The following is a 5,978-nucleotide window of genomic DNA, read 5'->3' on the forward strand; positions in this document are numbered from 1 at the left end:
TTTTCCGTGCTCTTACATTTGGCCCACCAGATCAATCCAGCTGCTTTCTCTTTAAATTTGGGGACCCAAAGTACTTTATAAAAGTGAGACTCAAGATTCTCCAGGGTGCACGTAAGATCTGGTATCAAATAAGGACTCAGCTACAGATATCATATTTTAGCCATTATGCACCCATCCGGAACTCACCAGGTATGCCAGCTTGCCTGCAAGATTCACTTTCTACACCATTGAAGGAATGCGGAATTCTTAGATGGGGTCAACTCTTAGAAGGCTCAGAATTAATTTCTTGGCAAAGAATGCAGGAGATTTCCGAAGGATCGGTTTCTAAGTTCAAATATTACCAATTAGTGAGCTGGGCAAAAATACCAAGAAAAGTCAGAAAGGGCAATCTGTTTTGGGAATCAAAGATCTATTCACGTCCCCTTCGGCGGAAAGAGGTTTCAGAATGGTATTGGATGTTGATACAGGCTATGGAAGATATACAAGCCTTACTGATAGCGACTTGGAGGAGGGAACTCCCGGGGTACGACCTTGATTTTTTATGGCAAGTATCTTTATTTTTCTTATGGTCGTCTGTGAAATCTGCACCTCTAAGGAAAAATCATCTTTTTACTGTTCACAAGGATTAATGGACGCCACGGAGATTGGCCAAAATGGGTACCCAGGCTGTGAAGAACTGCCCGAAGTGTGGTGAGCCCAACGCAGATGAAGCACATATATTTTGGCAGTGTCCCTCCATCCAGACTTTCTGGCAGAATTTGGGTAGGACGTTTTCGGGGATATTGGGTCAAGAAATAAAGGTGAGCCTGGCACTGGTCATTTTTGGGGTAATCCCGGTTGAGGAAGGTAATACAACTTTTTCTAAAGCACATAAAGCACTCACTTTTATTTTAATTCTTCTGGCAAGTAGAGAACTTTGCATTAAATGGATCCTACCAAATTCTCCTCTTGAAGGAGAATGGGTAAGCTCAGTATTAAGAATAGCGAATTTAAATTGAGCTACACTGAACAGTAAGAGAACTACATTTTGGAATCTTTGGGATAACTGGTATAAATTAACATACCCTTATTCCCCCTCTTCTTTTTATGATTTCATCATATTTTTTTTTTACCCTTTCACATATAAACTCTTTTTTCTTCTTACACCTCATTTTTTATCTTGTTGCTATGTTATGGCTAATATCTGGTCCAATGATTACCAATTCGAAATACAGGTTCTCTTGTTTAAAGGGGATTGCTAAACCACGACTAGCACAAGTACCTGTATAACGGAGTCAGAATTTCGTCGGCATCGCTTTGGGAGTGACCGGGATTTTTCCCTTTCTGAGTCGAGGCCACTAGAATTCGTCTTTACTCCTATCCACAAAAATTGACAAAAGAGACCTAAAAAAACCAAGAAAAAACGAAGCATGAACTGTTGCGATCCAGTAAGCGCGTTCGAATATCCTCATGAAAGGATAGCGCTTCCACGGGCGGCATACGAAGACCCAGAAACTAAGGAAGTAGCTCTAGAGACTACAACCCCCATGAGCCTCTAGAACGCTACGTGACGTGCTCACGTAACGCATGAAAAACGACAACGGACCTTCCGTCCGTGTCGGAAATTCTGTTTTGCTCCGGAGAGAGAGAGGACGTCTGGTGGTTCCGTGATCCGGTGACTCTGAGAGGAACGGCTGCACCATTCTTCTTCGTCCCGTTGATAGTCCCGGCGAACTGGTTCGTTCCACTGAGCGACATATCTGTCTTCCTACCCCAGGTCCGGTAAGGTAGGAGTGCCTTGTATGGATACAAGGTGTATTCATCGTTGGGCATTGTTTCGTCCCGAAGCACACGTCTAGCGGGGTGTAGCAGGGCTTCTTTCCAGCGCTGCCTTTCTATCCCCAGGGGCTAAGGACTCCCTCGGCTGTAGGTCGAGTTTTCTGTTACAACTCATAAGACTTGGAATGCTCTTCAAGGGACATTGTTGCCAGGTGTCCCCTTATTCAGAATCTTATTGCTGCCTTCTATAACGGAATAGTGCAAGGCTTCCCAGGATTTTACGCTAGTGAAGAAACTAGGAATTTGGTTTGAATCCTCCTGGCTATTCCTTCCTTGCTGTTCCTACATTCGTGATGTCTGTATGAGTTATGGGTGTCTTATCTTCTTGATTCTACTTAACAGGGGGTTCCCGTGAGAGGTATGGACTGACTACCTTCGGTCCCCTGTGATGCCTGTTAGGAGTTCTAGAAGGGTATGTGTATTATGGTATAGATGCATTTCCAGGTGGCACGTTGATAGTAATCCGATGTTGATAGTACTGTGATGATGATGATTTCCTGTATCTTGTTACAGCGCACCCACTCCTCGCAAAGACATAGGATCGAATGAATCCCATAGGAACCTCGCTATGTTTTATGTTATTTTCCTTTACAGGTATATTGTATATGTTTCCACATACACGTTTAATGAGAGACTGAGGAAAAACCTTCTAGTGTGGTACGGAAAGTGAATGTGTTCTGACTACCTTTCTTTGTTTCCTCAGGTCTCCCTCCCAGCAGTTCCCTTCCTTTCCTTCCCCCACTTGATCACCCCGCTGACCAGTGCCATATGGCTCTTCTGGCTCGGGGCTATCTAGAGGTGGACCATTCTCAGCTACAAACCGATCCTGAGGATATGTGACCGTGACATGAACATTGGATAATAACATTTCAAGTCTAAGAGACCCTCCTTTTAGCATTCATGCTAAATTTTATAGGTGCCATCAGGTAAGTGTCTTTACAATTCTAAATCTAAATCTAAAGATAGGAAGAACGTTCAATCGTAGGCAACAGTTGCTAGCTTAGGGACTAGCAATCAGAACTAAATACTCTAAGACTAGACAAGCATTATCAATATTCAAAAATGCCTTCATCAATACACATCAAATCTTGGATGTCCATCATCATGGCTCTGCTCTGTGAATCGCGTTCTGCGGGATTTGGGCGAGGGGTCAACATTGATACACAACAGGCAAGGAGGCAGTGTACGCACAGAAAACATGCTAAAATAATACCAGCGATGGCAACCAGGAAAAAAATAAACTTTCAACCCCAGGTGGCAAATATGCCCCAAAGCCACCCCGTGAAGGACCACATGCCATTTTCCTGGTGTATGTCAGAGGCAAGCCTATGGAGCCTCTGTATAGCAGCATACACAGTAGGAGCGTGATCCGGTATGCTTCTGCCGATAACAAGGCAGGCCCCACCCCGGTCAGCAAGGATGACGTCTAACACCATTCTGTTCTGAAGGGCAACAAGTCTCGTAGCCTGGACCTCTACTGTGATATTGGTCAAAATCTCTGCAGTGGTGTTAATAACCCCTTCCACAACCTTGGTGAGCTGGCAAATGTTAAGGCTATTGGCCATGGGACCCTAGAAATGTATGATACCTTTCATAGCATCTGTAAACTGCTGCAAAGTGGTGTCCGTCCGACCTATGTCGTCTGTGCTAATCATTCTTCTAAACCGGAGCACATAGGCAATTCTACCCTGTAATCAATGGTCTTTATGGTAATTCGGTGGGCTATATATACCGGGGGTAGGAAAGATAACACCTTCCCGACCATCCCTCAGGAATCCAATCATAACTGTGAGATCCACAAATAAAGTAGACATTAGTCGGCGGGTTCAGGGGCAGACTATCTGCTGCACTCAAATTATAAGTGGCATTGCACCTGCTCTCCCCTACCTCTATCTTCCCAGCCCCCTGGACATAGAGCACAGCTGTAACATTAACCACTGACAGGAGTATCAGCTTATCTTCAGTAACATTACGGACCTGAAAGGACTGGAAGTATTCTGATGTGTTGAACTGCAGGAAATTATCCATTTCCACCGGGACCAAGATCCATTTGTATGCGTTCATGCAAGAGCTTAGGAAAAAATCTGCCAAACAGCTTTCGGCCTGTAGGAGCACCAGGAGGTGCTCTATGCTGGAAACGTACAATGTGTGTTATGGTGCAGGAACTAGTACTCTTTCGTTCAAATGCATCAGCCCGGAAAAATGAACATACCATACTAAGCAATGCAAACCACCCCTCACAGCTATTGACATATGACAATGGCATGGACAACAGGTTCTCACTTCTATGAGTCACTGAGGGCAGCAACCCACATACCCAGCATTTTGTCGTGTTATAGGCATTGTGTGTCTGGTGTAGAGTCTGGATTAACACATTGTCTTTATAGGACTTTCGGTGTTCCTCTTTGTGAGGGGCCAAAGTAACAAATATATGTTCATGGGGAACAGGCATAGTACCAATCAAAGTATGCACAGGATATTTCTCCTCCAGGAAAAATGATATTCCAAGAATTATTATTAGAGAGATCAATATAATGGTTACAAAAACTATTTTGCTTTTAACAGACCAAGTGGACCAAACAGGCCCATTCCGTTGAGAACGCGGAGCTGCAAAGGGCTGTTCTTCCTCCTGAATGGGGTGGCCAAAAGGGTACATCTCTCTTGGTGTTTTTTTTACACCAGAGGAAAAGACTTCCAATTGGAGCCAAATGGGAATGAAGCAAGGAAATGGGACAGTGTTCCCAGCGTCCATCTGAGTCCCACTGGTTGTGGTATCCTAGCTACGGTGCATGCACCCAGTAACATAGTTACTGGGTGATGCCACGGAGCAGGATTCTAGAATAGCAGCACAGTAACAGTAAGAGGAGAGCTGTCCAAGTTGTGTGTTGTACTATCTGCTTGCTCTTTGATAAAAGAGTTTACTTAGTCAATCCTGTACTCCTCATCATTACAATTTGGCGACGAGTTATGGTGAAGCAGGGGAACAACCTTTACAACGCAACTTTTACAACGCACTACACTTACAACGCATTTTTTACAACGCACAATCCATTACAACGCATGACATTACAACGCATGACACTACAACGCATTTTTAAAAACTACCTTTACAACGCATTCCATTACAACGCATACTACCATTACAACGCATACCATTACAACGCATAATATTACACTACACTATCCAACACTTACCCTACTGTTGCACCCCCTGGAGTTAGAATAGTAATTTTGACCCCTATACTATCCAACACTTACCCTACTGTTGTACCCCCTGGAGTTAGAATAGTAATTTTTACCCCTATACTATCCAACACTTACTCTACTGTTGCACCCCCTGGAGTTAGAATAGTAATTTTTACCCCTCTACTATCCAACACTTACCCTACTGTTGCACCCCCTGGAGTTAGAATAGTAATTTTTACCCCTCTACTATCCAACACTTACCCTACTGTTGCACCCCCTGGAGTTAGAATAGTAATTTTTACCCCTATACTATCCAACACTTACCCTACTGTTGCACCCCCTGGAGTTAGAATAGTAATTTTTACCCCTATACTATCCAACACTTACCCTACTGTTGCACCCCCTGGAGTTAGAATAGTAATTTTTACCCCTATACTATCCAACACTTACCCTACTGTTGCACCCCCTGGAGTTAGAATAGTAATTTTTACCCCTATACTATCCAACACTTACCCTACTGTTGCACCCCCTGGAGTTAGAATAGTAATTTTTACCCCTATACTATCCAACACTTACCCTACTGTTGCACCCCCTGGAGTTAGAATAGTAATTTTTACCCCTATACTATCCAACACTTACCCTACTGTTGCACCCCCTGGAGTTAGAATAGTAATTTTAACCCCTATACTATCCAACACTTACCCTACTGTTGCACCCCCTGGAGATAGAATAGTAATTTTAACCCCTATACTATCCAACACTTTCCCTACTGTTGCACCCCCTGGAGTTAGAATAGTAATTTTTACCCCTATACTATCCAACACTTACCCTACTGTTGCACCCCCTGGAGTTAGAAAAGTAATGTTTACCCCTATACTATCTAATACTTACCTTAAAGGCAATTTAATATTATGCGTTGTAATGGTATGCGTTGTAATGGTAGTATGCGTTGTAATGGAATGCGTTGTAAAGGT

The sequence above is a fragment of the Triturus cristatus genome, chromosome 8 (genome assembly GCF_964204655.1).
Source record: "Triturus cristatus chromosome 8, aTriCri1.1, whole genome shotgun sequence".
Taxonomy (NCBI): Eukaryota; Metazoa; Chordata; class Amphibia; order Caudata; family Salamandridae; genus Triturus; species Triturus cristatus.